This window comes from Lithobates pipiens, unplaced genomic scaffold (assembly GCF_037356315.1).
Source record: "Lithobates pipiens isolate NorthernLeopardFrog02 unplaced genomic scaffold, aLitPip1_a1.2 Scaffold_16, whole genome shotgun sequence".
In the NCBI taxonomy this organism is placed as follows: Eukaryota; Metazoa; Chordata; class Amphibia; order Anura; family Ranidae; genus Lithobates; species Lithobates pipiens.
Genome location: NW_027507748.1, coordinates 562858058 through 562877532, shown reverse-complemented (window position 1 = coordinate 562877532; position 19475 = coordinate 562858058). Strand labels below are relative to the sequence as shown.

At 42.4% G+C, this 19475-nt stretch overlaps 1 protein-coding gene and 1 pseudogene across 1 annotated transcript in view; both read right to left on the bottom strand.

The window, feature by feature from the left end:
* The window catches only part of ARHGEF25 (Rho guanine nucleotide exchange factor 25), a 479971-nt gene that overhangs the window by 333372 nt on the left and 127124 nt on the right, over positions 1–19475 (bottom strand). The gene's annotated exons all lie outside the window — the stretch shown is intronic.
* LOC143986391 (U2 spliceosomal RNA) lies at positions 14677–14912 on the bottom strand (annotated as a pseudogene).

Genomic DNA, 19475 nt, shown 5'->3' with positions numbered 1-19475 from the left:
AAGTGTAAATGATTCCTTTAAAAGGGAAGTAAACCCTTCCAAACAACTTGGACCTATAGGTAAGCCTAGATTAAGGCTTACCTGTAGGTCCAAGCAATATCTCCTAAACCTATATGGTTTAGGAGATATTTGCCCGAAAATGGGCACCGCTGTCTACGGCACATGCGCCGTAGACAGCGGCGCGCAGGCGCACTAAATGCGGCAAATCCAAGAATGGATTTGCCAAATTTGTCGACTCCCGTGCGCATGCGCGGGAGTGACGTCATCGCGGCTTCGCCGTATGACAGCAACGGAGCTGCAAGGCGCGACTCCCGTGCGCATGCGCGGGAGTGACGTCATCGCGGTTGCGCCGCTGTCATTGGTCGGAGCTGCGAGACGCCACCAGCAAGATGGACGCGGCGGACTACAGGGATCAGCGGCGACTTCGCTGGCTCCTGTGTCAGGTAAGTGACACATAATGAGCTACTATGCGATGCATAGTAGTCCATTATGCTTTACCTTTGCAGGGAAAAAAAGAGGAAGTAAACCCATCAGGGTTTACTTCCTCTTTAAGTTTGAAAGACCTGACACCCCCCCCCCCCCCAGGAAAATAAATTAACTATGGCATTGTCTATATAAATAAGGTTATAATTGTGTATTAAAACGTTGTATGTTTGTAGTTATATGTTTACAAATGGGGGCTCATTGCTCATTACATATACAGGCTGTACATTCTGGTTGTGTCTTGTTACTCTTCTAAAGGCGGCCATACATGGATTGAAATAAGGCCTGTTCAGCAGGAACTGGATGAATTTTCAATCCATTTATGCATGGGCACCCTGGTTATACAGAAGTTGATCTGCAGATTGACTTCTGTACATCCAGCCTGTCAGGTTTTCCCCCAATCAATCAATGCAGCACTGATCATTGTATTCTGGTGGCAGGGAGGGTTCCATGACATCAGAACACAATAGCACAGCAGGAGAAATTTCCCCATCCACCCTGAATTTGTGGATGGGGGAATCAGATCATTATTTTTCGTTCAACCAGCGTTTCGAACAGTGGTGGCTGGTGCTCAAACTTTTTGAGAGGGCTCAAACAAACGGAAAAATAATGAACAAAAAAAAAAAACATTAAATGCAGCCAGTTGTGCCCATCAATTGCAGCCATTGTGCCCGGCAAATGCAGTCACTTGTGCCCATCATATGCCGCCACTTGTGCCCCATCAAATGCCACTTGTGACCCATCAAATGCCGCCACTTTTGCCCATCAAATGCAGCCACTTTTGCCCATCATATGCCGCCACTTGTGCCCATCATATGCAGCCACTTGAGCCCATCAAATGCAGCCACTTGTGCCCATCAAATGCAGCACATAATTGTAAAGTGGAGGAAAATGATAAATGGTTTTCTAAATTTTTTACAAATAAATATCTGAAAAATGTGGGTTTAGTAACACTTTAACAGCATTTAACAGTGAGATTTATAAGAATGGCAGAGATCTTTATAGTGAGATTGCCTTTGAAGTTGACTATACATGTTGCACGGTAAAACTATGCAAAGTTTTTGCGGGGTCTAACACTGCAAAATGGACTATCAAATGAAAACCGTAAAGATTGTAATGTGTATCGTGATACTCAAATTCCCCAAAATGATTTTCGTTATGAAACCTACCTATTAGACCCAGTAGTGTATTTAGATTTTGTGGTTCCCTAGACCTGACTAAACTCTTGCACCCCCTAATTTAAATATGACCCACCCCTTCCTGTCACTTTCTGTTTAAGACCCACCCTGAAACTTTTGAGTGGGGACACTGAGGGTGGGTTCTGAGGGCCTAGGGGGGGGAGGCGGCAATGGATTCCCTTAATTTGCATAGATTTCCTCTTACTTCCTGTTTGGCTATGGGGCAGGAAGTAAAGGTAAATCTCTGCAATGGGACAGGGATGTTAAAAAATAAACTGACAGGGGCTATAACACTCCCTTATTCTATCCAAAATGAAAAAAAAAAGTGTTGCCTATAGTTCTACTTTAAGCACAAATTTCTGATAATTTTATGGAGAGGACTATAAGAAGATATAGCCATGCCAATGGTGCAGCAGAAAACATATAGCACAGTGAGGAAGGTTTGTGGTCCAGGATGATAGGATAGTCAAAATTAGAAACGCCCCCCCCCCCCCCACACTTGTGGAATGCCAGCCACATACCGGAAGCAGTGCGACCACTTTATGGGGGCGCCAGACAAATTTGCCTCTCAGCCCAGTCCGCCCCATAAGACTGGCGCTACACTAACTGGGACTCTTTCCAAGCTGTCCCCCTGCAAAGTGCTGCCCTAGGCCTGGCCCTTGTCGACCTAGGCCAGGATACAACATTGATTAGACCCCTTTCACACTGAAGCAGTTTTCAGGCGTCTTAGCGCTAGAAATAGCCTCTAAAAAGCACCTGAAAACGACCTCACATTTTTTGCAATGAGTGTTTTCACACTCGGGCGGTGCGCTTGCGGCACGTTAGGAAAAGTTTTGCAAGCAGAATCTTTGGGCTCCCAAAATGCCCCTGTCCATTAAAATGAATGGGTAGCGCTTCCAAAACGCCTTACTGGATATTTTTCCTTTTTTTTAAGGTCCCGCTGGCGCCTGAAAAGCACAGCAAAAGTGCCCGCTTTATCGGGTCTGCAGTGTGAAAGGGGTCTTAGAAGTTATAATGCCCGTGAAGATAATCTTCCATAAACCCCTACCAACATGATTGATGCAAAGTGCTGGGGAAAAAGAATATTGCATGTCATGCCCATGCCAACCGATCAGCATTGAGGAATTATTGATAAACTGATTAAACTGAAACCTGAAAAACTGCACTTGATTAGTTGTTAACAGCAACACAGATATTTTCCCCTTCTAGTGTTTATGTATCGATCCTGTTACCATGAACTCTGCTTAGAGTGGCAAGTAAAATATTCAAAACATAGCTTGTCTCTGTATATATTACCAACATGATCTTAAGAGGAAGAAAAGCTAAAGTGATCTCCTCCTCTTCATACAATAACCTGCCTAAGTGGTCACTGACAGGTCCAAAGCTTCCACTGTGTTATGTAACCTCACCGGGATCACATCGTGTAGCAGAATATTGCTACAAGGAAATGTGTGGCATTGCATAAAACTGGAGCACACCCATGAGATAATTAGTAGCACATGTCATTTAGGATAATGGCAGCTTTGAAAGCACCAGGGATGGTGGCACACTGGTAGTGTTAGCTCTCAGTATCAATTACAAAGACCTTTTTCATCATGCCACTGCCCTTCCCTGCAATTAGTGGGTGCTACCAGCTGCTAATTGGTGTAAATTGATATCAGCAGGTGTACAAGCAAGAATGCTTTCTGTGGAAATTAGACTGTACTGCATTAAGAAACTAGACATGAAACATTCAAATCATTTCCTCAGACACATTGCTGGTTATTGAAGTGATCTAAGGCCAGGTTCACAATTATGCGCCTGCATTTTCATGTAGCATTTTATATGCATATTTGATGTATTTTCCATACACTCCCATTGAAATCTATAAAATCAAAAACACTGTGGGGTTGATTTACTAAAACCGGAGCGTGCAAAATCTGCTGCAGCTGTGCATAGAAACCAATCATCTTCCTGTTTTTTTTTTGTCAAAGCTTAAAGCGGAGGTCAGCCCACCCTTGCAAACATTAAAAGACAACAGCTACACATACTGGAGATGCCTGCTTTTAATAATCGGACACTTACCTGTCCTGGAGTCCAGCAATGTCGGCACCACAGCTGATGTTTCCATCAGCTGTCGGGTGCATGCAGCCACAATTGCGGGTAAGGGAACCCGGCAGTGTAGCTGTACTGTGGAACCCAACTCCACTGTTCTGTGAAGTCACAGAGCCGGACCAGGCTGGGGCAAGATCACGACAATATGGTCACAACACTGTACCATCACCTGGCTGCTGGGAGCTTGAGCCAGCGGCTCCTGCCTCCTCCACAGCCCAGCGCTCCAGTGAGTGCGAAGGTGGGGTGCGGGCGGGGGGGGGGGGAGAGCAGACACTGGTGACTGATAGTCACCAGCTCTCTGCTCACAGAGCTCTGAGAACTGTACGATAAGCTGTGTTTGATCGGTCAGTTCTCAGTCTAAAGACCCGTACACACAATCAGACTTTTTGACAACAAACATGCAAATTAGCTGTTTTGGAGCAACATCCAACTGTGTGTACGCTCCATCGGACAAACTTTTTCGTTTTTCACCAGACTTTTGTTGGCTGTGCGAACGGACAAACTTTTTGACAACATTAGTCCGATGGAGCAAAGTCCGATCGTGTATACACAAAACCATCGGACTTTTGTACAAAGTACAAACACGCATGCTTAGAACCAATGCAAAAGATCAGACAACAATACAGAAGTTGACCAAAGGTGGCACGGGAGTAATTGAAGGTCCTCTTTTGAAGTGTCGTCAGTACGTTGAAACATCACTACGTTCGTGTTTGTTGCCTAAAAAGGCCAATCGTGTGTATGCAATACAAACTTAAGGCCAACACCCTTTGTACAAAAGTCCACGGGAAAGTTTGTACAAAGTCTGATCGTGTGTATGAGGCTTTAGAGACGGCATGATACAAATACAGACTCTGGATTGATGCTGCAGCCACCATATGATTCTTAAAAGAAAAAAGCATACTGAACTTTTCTTTTAATTGAACAAGCTGAAGTTAGAAGCTGATTGGTTACCATGCACAACGGCACCGGATTCTGTGTGCACCAGTTTTAGTAAATCCCCCCTGTAGTGTGAGAAAAACAATACTAATCACACTATATATATATTTTTTTATAGAAATGACGTTTCCTGAGAACTGTTTGTATCCAAGCTGATCCGATAATCCTAAGAGGGAGATTTACTAAAACTGGTGCTCATAGAACCTGGTGCAGCTGTGCATAGTAATCAATCAGCTTCCATCTTCAGCTTGTTCAATTAGGCCTTAACAACCTGAAATCTGATTGGGTACTATACACAGCTGGAACAGATTCTGTGTGCACCAGTTTTAGTAAATCTCCCTAAAACCATGACACCATCTGCCTGGAGTTTGCATGTTCTCCCTGTGCCTGCATGGATTTCCTCTGAGTACTCCGGTTTCCTCCCACACTCCAAAGACATGCTGGTAGGTTAATCAGATCCTGTCTATAAATTGGCCCTAGTATCTGTTTATGTGTATGTGCATCAGGACCCTACGGGGTAAGACCGTGCTATATCAAGATGCAACTCAACTCAACGTAACTCAACTCAAACTGTTTTAGAGAAGAAACATGCTGTCCAGTCCCTCCAAGGAGCTGCACCAGAAAGTGGCTGGGAAGGTGATATATGTGCAGGAGCCCTGAGCAGACTATTCCTTCCTCATTAGGGAAGCTTCTAGCACTCCTAAGAGAAGGATCACTAAGACAAGAAACCACCATTTTGGCTTCAGCATTTGTTTATTTAAGGGCCCTGTGGTCTCCATCTGTGGGGCCTTAGATATATCGACACTACTAGCCACCTCCTGAGAAGCTGTTATTGGGAGATTAGAGAGAAGCTTGTTCCTTTTCTGCTGTTGCTGTTCTTTTGCTACTCCAATTATTTTGGAGTATCCCATGTGCTAATCCCTCTCCTGTTTTAAGTTCTTTAAGCAATAAATATTGAAACTAACAGGGAAGAACCAGCTATTACCAGCAGCCCCTATGGGGTAGCGCTACACTTGTGTGATTAATATTTGAACATTTTATATTTGGGTATTAATGCTTTGTGCCGGACGGCTATTTATCTTTTGCTATTAATTCTGCTCCTTGCTGTAAGTGCAATACCATTTTTACTATTAAAGGTGTAGTTGGTTTTACACTTTAGGGAGTTTTTCTTTTTGGGTATCCTGGCATATTGTCCACTGAATGCTGAGTTAGCTCCTTGGTTCCTGTGGGAGAAAAAAGATGTCTGGTTGGCTTCTTCCCGCATGGAGTCAGATCTGTCCATAAGCTGACATCGGAGTTCCCCTCTCAGGAAAAATGTCTTGCCCGGTTAACAGCCACAACCTTTTTATGTTTGGCATCTTTTAAGCCTGTCTTCTATGTTGTGGAGGTGCACTTTTTTGCTGTGGTGTGACAACATTTTTTTTAATTGTCACAATGAACACCTAAAGGCACACTAATTTATATGATTTTTTTTTGGTCAATGGATTTGATGATCTATATGGACTATTAATTATTATTTTATTTATGCAATTTATTAACTGAATTATTAGGGTTAGAGCATTTTTTTTTTTTTTTTGCCCTTTACTCCGATTATTGTTTGTAAATGTAAAACCCCTGTTTATATGTATAGGGCATAGTTATCTATGTACATAGCACAGACCTTGAGACCTCATTCACAAGGGTGATTAGGGCCCAGTGGATTCTTGCATCCAGAATCACCTGTGTTTAAGATTAGCTGCAGTTGCTTTGCCCATGTGAATGAATGACAAGCTGGCAGTGGCCGTGGCTGTAAATGCACATGCGGAGATTGTCTACTGTTAGGGATGGGTGATAGCCGCTGGTTGCAGAAAGATGCAAGTTTGGATATCCTCCACTAACAATAGGTATCTGCAGCATGTGCTGATATATGTGAACGGCAATTACTTTGTACAGACTGATCATCTGCCACTGTTTGCTGATTCTTGCCTCTGAAATCTGATGTAGGCCTAGGATTGCCACCTTTTCTTCAAGCCTATTTACTATAAGATTAGTAAATGACCTGGGACACCTTTTGGGTGCTCCAAGGAGAGTAATAATGTGAAGGATGGGGGTGGACATGGGGGGGGGGTATAAATAGGAGGGTCTGCAAAGGGAGGGGGGGACCAAGGACAGGAAGGAGGGAGGAAAGTGAGTGAGGGGGTGACTGGGGATGGAAAGAGGAGATGCAGCAAAGATAGGTGGTAGGTTGGTGGAGTTGGGGGAGATACAGAGAAGGATGGGGGGGGGGGAGAGAGAGGAATGGAATGAGACTTGCAGAGAGAAGGGATCTTGCTCTACAAGGTGAGATGCGGATGGAGGTGAGCAAGGAGGCAATGATCAGAGGAGGACCAAAGTCAATGGTGAGGGGAAGGAAGAGGCTGAATAAATGGGAGAGTGGCAGTTCTGAAGTGAGATGCAGCATTGCTGGTAGGAGTGAGAGATAGAGCAGCATGTAATGTGAATGAAAGGCAGTTATGTTGTGTTACAGTGAAGGTGGACCAAAGCATGGATGGATGAGGAGCAGGAGAGGCTCAGGAAGCAGTCAAGTGAGAAGGGAAAAAGTGCAGGGGGTAGAGCAGTGGTCATCAACCCCGTCCTCAGGGCCCACTAACAGGCCAGGTTTGCAAGATAACTGAAATACATCACAGGTGATATAATTTGCTGCTCAGTGATTGCAGAATTCTAGTCTGCATCTCCCCAAGGTAATACATAAAACCTGGCCTGTTAGTGGGCCCTGAGGACAGGGTTGATGACCTCTGGGGTAGAGGGTAAACTGAAAGTGCATTGGGGAGAGCTGGGAGCAGCCAAAGGTGCAGAGGGAGGGGGAGACCCGGTGGCTGTTATAGGGGGAATCCTAATGAGATTAGGTCTGAATAATGTGTCCGGGTTTCAGGTGGACTGAAACCCAGACACATGATTCAAAACCCCAACTGTCTGGAGGTCAACTGTATGTAGGTCCCTGATCAACATATGAAGGAGGCATTAACTCATTGCTGAAAACAATAGACTTTCTACAATAGTGACTAGGTGATTGGTTTGAACGCTCAGGCTGACAGCTGGGGCGGACCAATAATATAATACATGTCAAGCAGGAGGTACTTTTTTTTTTTTTATTCAAAACAGTAATGAGATTTACTTTTGCTGACATGTGTCCCATTAATTCATGGGAATTGTGAATTTTAATGATAATCCCATTTTAAATAAATGGCAAACAAACAAAAGCCACAGAAAGATAGTTTCAGCATTGCAACCAACTCATTTGGGGGTAATTTACTGCAGAGCAAGGGTCCTTAACACAGCTGCTGCAGATATAAATCCTATTCAAGTCAATGAGCATGACATCCGGAACAGCTTGTTATAAGCTATGAAACCTTTGTGTACTGCTCCATGTTTGTATTGTACTGTCTGCAGGAACACTGAGGATGTGTGTCAATATACAGTTAGAAAATGATGTCTGTCCATTAACAGGTATTTCAACCTGCAACAAAACAGTATTTATCCAGCAGCAATTTGACAATTATTGAAATAGGTAGCAGGGTATTATGGTCTTGAGAGGACTTAGGGAAAAGTACATACCTATCAAAGCAACAATGACAAGCAATTTATCTCAGTAGCGTCACTGCAGTATAAGGAATGATTCATTGCCATCTGCATATTAGTGGAAAGGCCCATGTGATTTGTGCTGTTTGTTAGTTAATCGTGGATTAGAGTTTGACTTCTAGTAATTATGTTTTGGAACAAGTCAGGTTCCATTCAGGCCTAGGAGAGAACTTATTAGGGATAATTGCCATATACTGTCCCGTAAAATAGACAGAGGGCAAAATGTTTAAGCAGAACTAATTTTTCTTAAAATCTATTATGTGAAAAAGAAAAACGTTTATTCACATCAGGTGTATGCCACTTTTAAGATAGCTCCCTATTCCTTAATATTAAAATGGATTTCTTCTTCAGGTGCCAAAAAATCTTTTACTAAGGCCTCATACACACCGAACGTTATAAAAGCGCCAGTAGCTTTAGCTGTAGAATGCTGCATTAAAAATGCACTTTTTTTAAGCATTTTGCAGCGTTTTTGCATTTGCGTTTTTAAGCTTTTGATAGGTTTTTTTTTTTTTTTTTTTTAGCAAAACTATACAGCCACAAAAGCTTATGGCTCAAAAATGCTCATAAATGCTTAATAGCTGCGTTTTTTCTGCGTTTTTCAGAGTTCAAGCCTTTTTACACCTGTAAAACTTCTCTTCAAACGCACTAGTTCTGGGGGGTTTTTCCAACCAGAGAACGCCCCTGCCAATCACTGCTGATAAAAGGCGCGTGAGTATGGACACATAGGATAACATGCTGGGGAGTTTACTGGTTGTAGAAAAAAAAACATCTGAAGCCAAAATCAGCAGCTGTAAAAACATCCATTGTGCATGAGGCCTAAAGGTGACAACCCAGGTATGGCAATTTTTACATGGTACTTATATAGCACCACCAATTTACACATTCACATCAGTCCCTGCTCTCAGGGAGTATACAATGTAGGGTACCTAACTCACATTCATACACTAGGGCCAGATTAGATAGGAGCCAATTAACCTATCAGCATGTCTTTGGAGTGTGGGAGGAAAGCGGAGTACCCAGAGGAATCCCACACAGGCAGAACATACAAACTTCATGCAGGTAGTTTCATGGTTGAGATTCGAACCAATAATCCTAGTGCTGCTAGGTGGAAGTGATAACCACTTAGCAACTGTGTTACTCTTTTTACATAGTTACATTGGTCCAGCTTAGAGTTGCCACCTCATCACTTTAAACCCGAACACATATTGATTACAGAGGTTCTGTGGCTGATTAAGGTGGTAATTAAACTTATTTGGTGCCTTATCTGCACTAAATTAGTCTCATAATCTTGTGTAATTCATATGTGTTCGGGTTTAAAGGGATGAGGTGGCAACTCTAATCCAGCTTGGACCAATGTAAGTATGTATGTGCCATAACTCATACCTGTGGGATCCCCCTTGAAGCAAAAGTTTAAATAAACTCATTTTGTGCATGGCCAGCTTAATTTTTATTTAATTAGCTTACGTAATTCTACAAATGAAACCTGCCTTTCATTTTAGAAGTTTAAAGTGGACCTTCACCATGCTGTACATATGTCATATTGCCCTGCCTCCATCCCCCTCACTCTTTCACAATTGATTATATATATATATATATATATTATTATTATTCTTTTTTGTTGTATAACAGCTGTTTAGGTGAGAATGATGTCTGCGACCCTCTGTGTGCCACAGGGCTCCGGGTGAGTGAGCCTTGTGGCACATATCCGAATGCACAGGTGTGGGCTACTGTAACCAAAAGTCCTGGCAGTGCCCTGGGGGCACTGGAGGGGGAGGCGAAGCCAGGACAGAGAGAACTGAAGTTCTTCTTTAGTGTAGACAAAAAACGTAACTATAATTAATCTTAAATATGAGAATTTTGCTAAGTTTAATAACCTCTTTATTTTCGATATGAGATTATCATACACATAAAAAAACAACAAAAAAAAAAATGTGTCTGATAGTCTCATCATGTGTAAGAGGCTTAAAATCAATTAATTACATAGTAGGAATTACTGGAGATAACAAAGAGGAAAAGAGAAAACAAATAATGTGTTTATCAAGATAAGTGTAACATTGTGAATGACATGCCAATAATGACATTGAGTGATGGACCACATTTTTAGCATTTTTGGAACACCATGATAATGGGATCTTCAAGATGATACTTAAAACCAGATTTTAAAGTCCACAGGCATTTTTGTATTCAAAGAACTCAGTAAACAGCATGTTATTTGGTGAAGTTTAATTGGCCTTGTTTAGACAAATGTTTAGCTTTCAGGACAGAGATTCTTGGTCATACAAAGTATAACAATAACCTTAAAGAAAAGATCTCAAGAATTTAAGTAATTAAACCTGAGTTGCATTCACTTAAAAATACTTGTTTTGCTTGCAAATTTAAAGCTAAAGTTTAACCACTTAAGCCCCGGACCAATTTGCACCCAAAGGACCAGGCCCCTTTTTGCGATTCAGTACTGCGTTGCTTTAACTGACAATTGCATGGTCATGCGACGTGGCTCCCAAACAAAATTGGCGTCCTTTTTTCCCACAAATAGAGCTTTCTTTTGGTGGTATTTGATCACCTCTGCGGTTTTTATTTTTTGTACTATAAACAAAAATAGATTGACAATTTTGAAAAAAAATCGATATTTTTTACTTTTTGCTATAATAAATATCCCCAAAAAATATATAAAACATATTTTTTCCTCAGTTTAGGCTGATATGTATTCTTCTACATATTTTTGTAAATAAAATTCACAATAAGCGATTATTGATTGGTGTGCGCAAAAGTTATAGCATTTACAAAATAGGGGATATTTTTATAGCATTTTTATTAATATTTTTTTTTTACTAGTAATGGCAGCGATCAGCGATTTTTATTGTGACTGCGACATTATGGTGGACACATCGGACATTTTTGACACATTTTTGGGACCATTGTCATTTATACAGCAATCAGTGCTATTTAAATGCACTGATTCCTGTGTAAATAACACTGGCAGTGAAGGAGTTAACCACTAGGGGGCAGTGTAGGTGTTATGTATGACATTATGTGTTTTTTTTATTGTAGGGGGCGTGGCCTGGCATGTGACGTCACTGATCATCTTTCCCTATAAAAGGGAACAGACGATCGGTGACAGCCACAGTAGGAAGCACGGGACACCAGCGGCGATCGGGTCCGCTGGTCCCGTGGCCACAGTCACGGAGCTCAGGACCGGGTCGGGAGCGCGCCCCCTAGTGTTAACCACTAGGGGGTAATGTAGGTGTTATGTATGACATTATGTTTTTTTATTGTAGGGGGCGTGGCCTGGCATGTGACATCACTGATCTCCTTCCCTATAAAAGAGAACAGACGATCAGTGACAGGCTCAGTAGGAACCACTGGGAGAGGTTTGTTTACACAGTCCACTCCTCGTTCTTCAGCTCTGTGACCCGATCACGGGACACCAGCGGCGCACTCCCGACCCACGGCTGGGCACTTAAAGAATCACGTACAGGTACGTGATTGTGCCCAGCCATGCCATTCTGCTGACGTATATCGGCGTGAGGCAGTCCTTAAATAGTTAAGCAGATAGTTAAAAAAATATATAATCCACAAAAATAAATATATGAAACCAGCTTTATATTAGCTTCCTATACGATGCTGTTAGTTTAACAATGGCAGGTTGCTGCAGCATTATTTTAAGCCTAGACCCTTTGCTTTCATTGCCCGTTATTATCTTCTATCACCACCAGAATTTAAGTCCTACTGAATGGGAGTTGTGAGCCCCATAAAAATAGATTTTACCTTCTGGTCTTTCATTGGGGCTAATAAATCTATACAGTACTGAATTTGTTATAAACTTGTGATGCTCTAATTTTTCACATTTTCTTTTGACTACTCCGGGGTCCCATTGGTATAGCCCATAGTATTATTATTATTATTATTATACAGGATTTATAAAGCACCAACAGTTTGCACAGCACTTTTACAATATGAGGGCAGACAGTACAGTTACAATACAATTCAATACAGGAGGAATCAGAGGGGCCTTCTTGTTAGAGTTTATTTTCTAAAAGGGAGGATCACGTGACACAAAAGATAATAACTTTGGAGGGTGAGCTTATGTAAAAAAAAGTACAGTTGTTAGGTGGAGGGAGGATAGGTAGGCTTCTCTGAAGAGAAAAGCTTTCAGGGATTGCCGAAAAGTGGATAGAGTTGGAGATAGCCAGACAGATTGGGGTAGGGAATTCCAAAGGATGGGAGAGGCTTGGGAGAAGTCCTGGAGGTGAGCATGGGAGAAGGTGACAAGGGAACTAGAGAGCAGGAGGTCTTGAAAGGAATGAAGAGGATGATTTGGTTGGTATTTTGAGATTAGGTTAGTGATGTAGCTGGGGGCTGAGTTGTGGATGGCTTTGTAAGTTGTTGTTAGTATTTTGAATTTAATTTGTTGGGTGAGTGGCAGCCAATGGAGGAATTGGCAGAGAGTAGGGTAGCAGATGCTGAGCAGTTTGTAAAGTGGAAGAGTCTGGCAGCACCAGGCGGCAAGCTATGGAAAGGGATTGGATGTGGTATCAAAAGAAGAGTTCAGAGTCCAGGACTATGCCTAGCACCTTGGCATGCGGAGATGGGTTGATGTTGTGCCATCGATCTTGACAGAGAAGTCAGGGGAAGAGGCATGTATGAAAGGAAATATTATGAGCTTGGTTTTGGATAGATTGAGTTTGAGGAGGTGGTGTGATGATGGAAAGCTGCCTCTTAAAATTGGAGATCAAATTTATGCTAACTTTTGGGTCCAGCACTCCATCAGCACTCATTTTGTGGCAAGGGTGACCAGTATACAGTGCTAACTGAATAGAATTTGAAATAATTTGGCAGGTAATACAGTTCATAAATATAAAGTACGACACCCTGAGCCATTTGGAGCCGTTCGGAAACACTCCATTCCCAAGTGTTTCCGAGCCTCTCCGAGTGCATCCAAGCAGCTCCGAGTGTTTCCAAATCTCTCTGGGACCCCCCCCCCCCGCTGGTTACATGTGGTACTGCATACACTAGCAGTGCCTGTGAGAGAACCACTGTAACAAGTACTTGTTCTTGTGTGCCAGCTGACAGTCGCCGTCCCTCTGATGCTAACACACTTGCGCCAAGTATTAGGCAAGAACGAGTGAGCTCCAGACCAAGCATGCGCAATGACGCACCCACATGAGCAAGTGCGCGTTAGCATGCATGTGCGCACGCCAGCGAGTCCTGGTGCACAGCGCCCTATTTAAATGAAGAGTTTACCTAGTGTCAGTGCTGGATTGTCTTCAGCTCATCCCTGTGTACCTGTTGCTGTCTTGCTTGATTGATCCTGATCCTGAAAACTTGGCTTCCTCTGACCACTCTCTCGGATTACCCCTGCATCCTTGTCTGCCTCTGCTCCCTGCATCAACCCCGGCTTGGACTTCTGACCAAGTTTCTGTCTCCTGATGTTGTGCCCCGCTGCCAGTCTGTTGCCAACCTCTGCCTGTCCCCAACCACGAGTCTGCTTTCCAATTGTGTACCTCTCTGCCAGCCTGTTGCCAACTCCTGCCTGTTTCCGACTCTGCAAGTGATCCTGTTAAACTTTTCCTGGATAAGTCCAGGGATCAGTTTCCCATCTTCTCCATGTAGGCTCCGGTGTTCCTGATATTAAGTCACCTATCTGCAGGCATCTGCACCCTTTCACTGCCCTAGCAGTTCCTGTCTCAACCTCCAGGGGTTCTAGGACCGGGACTGTGCAAGAGGCCGTCCTCATAATTTCTGGCTCCGTTGTAAGGTACGTGACAGTGCCACTGGAACGGATTATTTCAGTTTCCATTACTTCCTATGGGGAAACTCGCTTTGATATACGAGTGCTTTGGAATACAAGCATTCTTCTGGAACGAATTATGCTCATAATCCAAGGTACCACTGCTGTATATATTTTAATCTATATTATTAAAGCAGAACTTAACACACTTAAACAACACTTTCTTACTTTTTTGCTCCCTCTCACACACATGCTAAACATTTTTATTCTAGTTTTAACAGTTTTGTTGTGCTGCAAGGCAACACTTCAGAATTTCCAGCCTAGGTCAGGCTCCGCTGCCTCCTAGGATTGCTAGGAGGCAGTGTGTGACTAAGCCGCACGTTTGTGGCAGATTTCTGCACCTGCACACAACTGCTGCAGGGCACTATAGTGCCCATCCACCAGAAGCTGTTGGCATTTGTGCACATATACGGAAATCTGCAGCATGTGCTGTAAAGTGCCTCAAAGAGAACGGCAATGTGTGTGTTTTTATTTCAAAAATGGCGGTGCAGGAATAGGGGGGAGGGGTATTTTTTTATTTAATACCAGGTAGATGTGTGAAATGGACAGAGCAAGCTCTTCTTCCATCTACCTGTTGTAAATATATGGTCCCCAGATAGGGGATTTATCAGATATTAAACCAGTGGTGGCCCGTCCATGAAGGGTGCATGGGCGCTGCCCACGCACTATTCATGAGGCCGTCCCCCTGATCCACATATCCGGATGCCGGACTATGGATTCCAATGGGGGGGGGGGGGGAGTGCCCAGGTGCCACTGTATTAAGCTGATAAGAACAGATACTACACTTGGTCTTAACCAAAAGTGCCAGAAGCGATGAGGAGGGGTAATTTAGAAGCATTTTATTTTGGTTTCTGGTTCAAGCAGTCCAATTGCCCTGATGTTTTGGAAACTTGGAATAGGCAGCACAATGGGACACCAACAAAAACGTCCCCATTGTAATGTAGACAGATGCAGTCACAGGAGTGAATGAAAGGTTAACATATTTCACACATCTTGTGCTTAGTCATAACCCACTGACTAAGTACAAGTTGTGTGAAACATGCTAACCTTCTGTTCATTCCTGTGACTGCATCTGTCTACATTACAATAGGGAAGTTTTTGTTGGTGTCCCGTTGTGGTGTGCGGCTGCCTATTCCAAGTTTCCTTGTCTGTCACAGTGGAAAACCAAAAAATGTAACTTACGCTTTTAAGTGCAGGTGACCCCCTTACATGCCACATTTGGCATGTAATTTTTTTTGAGGCATCCTGGTCCCACCTCCTCTCGGGGCGCCATGGCGCTGGAAGGAAGATCACCTCTCCCTCCCTGCAATCTTCTGGGACAAGTCACAGGTCCCAGAAGATTGCCCGGCCATTCACAGCGCGGCTCGTGCAGTGCATGCCCAGCTGTGAAGCCATGGCCAGTCGCCCACAGTAAGAATGACGGAGCCTCAGAGAGGAGCAGGGCTTCGATCTCCCGCATTGCTGGACTGTGGTGACAGGTGAGTGTCCGATTATTAAAAGTCAACAGCTACACTTTTTGTAACTGCTGACTTTTAATTTTATTTTTTCGGCTAGTAAAGATCCTAAATCTTTGTTTTTAAGGTGTGCTATTATAATTTGAAGGATGGACAGAAATCTCAGATCGCTTATCATTCCCTTTTAGATTGTAAGGTCTAACTAGCAGGGCCCTCTGATTCCTCCTGTATTGAATTGTATTGTAACTGTACTGTCTGCCCTCATGTTGTAAAGCGCTGTGTAAACTGTTGGTGCCATATAAATCATGTATAACAATAATAATATTCCTGGACAGAGTATCAGTCTCGTTTGTTAACTAAAAAGTATTGTGTGCTGTATATACCATAAACATTGTTATATCTATGCATTAGTTTAGATTTAGTTAACGTTTTTAAGGAAAATGATGTATATCAGATTATACAAACTCAACTTTCATTCATGATCAGAAAGCATCCTGTCTGTAACCCCTCTTCAAACACATTAAAACAAACAATGTATTCCACCACCAGGAGGCAGATTGGGTATACTCTCAAAAAAATACAGCAAAAAAAAAAAGAACACGCCTTCTCCACAAGAGAGCTAGCATAATACATTTAAAAATAAATTTTAAGTAATAAAGCTGAATGCTGCATCCTAAGCTGCTAGGATCCAGTGGATTCTTACGCACATGATGCACTTCATACACATGATCTGATTTTCCGACAGCAAATGTTGGATGTGAGCTTGTTGGAGGAAAGTCCAACCGGGTGTATGCTCCATCGAACATTTGTTGGTGGACTTTCTGCCAACAAATGTTGGCTAGCAGGTTCTCAAATTTTCCGCCAACAAATTTTTGTTGTCGGACTTTCCGATCATGTGTACACAAGTCCGTAGCACAAAAGTCCATGCATGCTCGGAATCAAGTACGAGCCGGAAGCTCTCGGTCTTGTAAAACTAGCATTCATAATGGAGATATCACATGACTATTGAAATTCCTTTTTATCGGCTCGCCATACATTTTGTATATCCCTTCGTTCGGAATTGTTGGCCAACACTTGTGGGACTCTGTGTATGCAAGGCAAGTTGGAGCCAACAACCTTCGAACAAAATTCCACGATTTTGTTGTTGGAAAGTGCGATCCTGTGTACGGGGCATTAGGCTTAGTATGGTATTTAAAAGGAAATAGAGAATTTATTAAAGCAAATAAGCAAGAACAGGGATAAATCGGTATTGTACACGTGCGTGCACTGATATGCACATACTAAAGCTGCGTACACACGATCGGATTTTCCAATGGGAAATGTGTGATGACAGGCTGTTGGTGGAAAATCCGACCGTTTGTATGCTCCATCGGACAATTGTTGGATGGCAAGTTTTTCTAGTGATATCAAGAATATTATTATGCTTTTTTTTTTTTTGGGCAAGTTACCACAACACCATTATCCTGTAGTTTTTAAGATCAAAGATATAACTATGTTGGTGTCCCTTGTCAATTTTACATTGTATTTTTTTAAATGTAACTGCCTACTCCCAAACTGTCATTTGAAGTAAATCACATAGCCAAGTATTATTCTCCACAATTTTTTTTTATTGTGCATTAAAAAAAGAAAACAAATAATATTGGACATGCTTTCTGCCAATAGAACTTAACCAAAAAGAAAATATATAGAAAATATAACAAATCAGATCATTATTATTAAACCAAAAAGTAAAATAAAAGCTTCATGCATGTGTCCTGCTTCTTAATATAGGGGGTCAGCAATGCCAAGAGTTGGGGAAAGCAGGGGTCTGTCATCTGAAGATAATTCCGAAAAACATCTGTATTATTCACATGGAGCTACCGCAGCAAAGGCATATGACATAACTGGTCACGATTAATAAATCATCCAATTTTTGGTCCAAGAACTCTTACTCCTCTTGTTCCTGGACTGGACTTGGGTCAAAGCAATAACTCCAAGGCCAATAATCATGTTATCTCCTCCGGTTCCACAACGTGTCTGGTTGATGAACGGCCATTCAGAAATGAACTGAAAAGCACGAAATGAAAAGGGCGAACTGAAAAGCGAGAATGAACACTCACCAAACTTCTACTAACATGAAATTAGCAGAAGGAGCCTAAAGGATGGCGCTAAAGAGCTGAAAAACCACATAGTACGTCACTACATTCCTGTTTGTTGGCCGACAATTCCTTGCCGTTTCTATGCAAGACAAAATCCAGGCACACGCCTTCGGACAATAGTCTGAGGTTTTGTCTGCGGAAAATCCGACCGTGTGTTGTGATGTTAGTGAACACAATCAGTGAAATTATTTAGATAACCATGCACTCATGTTCAGTGCATATGCTGCTTAAGTGCCTTCTATTCCTATAGGGTTCAATATGGAAAACACATGTTCACAAAGCCCTAAATGCCATGCAGTCATAGGAAAAAGGACAGCGTATGTACAATTATTTATCACTGAAATCTTTATTCAGAGCACCAACATACATCATCTACTGCGTGCACTTCAACATGCAGGTGCACAAACATACACAATACAATGCCACTCCATGAATGGTCTGCAGAGGCATTTTACAAAATAGGGTTTATTACAGTCTACTTTATTGGCAGCTGCCTCTTCTAGTACATATACATTTTAAATGTTACATGTTACACGCAGAAAGGGGTAACTGCAAATCGGGAACCATTGAATTGTGCATGAGATGTGCGTGTGAAAGCGAGAACAACATTAATGAAACCAGGCAACATCTGCCCTTTGAGTACTTTTTCCAAAATGCAAAAAACGCTGAAGCACATGTTTTATATTATATAGAAACTGACACCTATTTTTAAAACTTTTTATCTAAGGTATATTAGTATGGATCTTCCCCACAAAGTGCAGAAAGTGCGTAGTTTCAGGGTTATACAAATTTTAAGAATGTTCCTCATAGGGAGAGGCAGATGTAGAATGTGATAACGAGATAGGAAAAAGCGGCAGAGGCCTGCTGGTGAGACAGAGAAAAAAAGAAGCGATGTACAGATTAGAGAAAGGAATATGATGAGAGTTATCCTGGAGTGAGGACAGAGCGGAACTACAAAGACATGCTAGGGAAGGAAATAGAAGGAGATGGTGTGTTTCTAATTATTTGCAGAGAACAGAGAAGGCCTTCAGATCACCATGCTGAACCCTTTTTGCTTCTTTAAAGTGTATTAAAGAAGCAAAAAGTTTTGCAGCCAAATTGGCATAATACCTACTTTATATTTGTTACATGTTCCCCTTACATAGCATTCATAAAAAAAAAAAAAAAAATTACAAATTTGCTGCTTACTTTTTTTAATTCTATTTTCTGAAAACTCTGTGCCTAAAAAATACTGCTGAAACATAGGTTCTTTTAAAAAAAATAAAAAATGGATACATACCTGCTCTGTGCAATGGGTTTGCACAGAGCAGCCCCAATCCTCCTCTTCTGGGGTCCCCTACCACTGTTCTGGACTCCTTCTCTTCTCCACGTGACATCATAGATAGTCAATTCCTATGGTAGCACATGTGCAGGCTCTTTCCCCAAGCTGGGCTGTGTGATTCAACTGGTTTATCAAAAACAACACCCTTCCTATGTGACTGATATCTTATCTCAACAGTTGTTAAAGCGGAGTTCCACCCAAAAGTAGAAAAACTTATCTGCTTTCACCACCCCCCCATCCATTGCCACATTTGGCACCTTTCCGGGGGAGCAGGTACCTGTCAAAAACAGGTACTCACTCCCACTTCTATGTAAGGGCACCGCAGTGACCTACATCATTTATGGACCCTCCTCCTTTCCCCCACTGCCTTATGGACAACACAAACAGGTCCAAGAAGAAAGTGGGGCCATTCAGAAAGCACAGAGCGACTCGCACATGTGCAGTAGGAAACATGCTGTGAAGTCG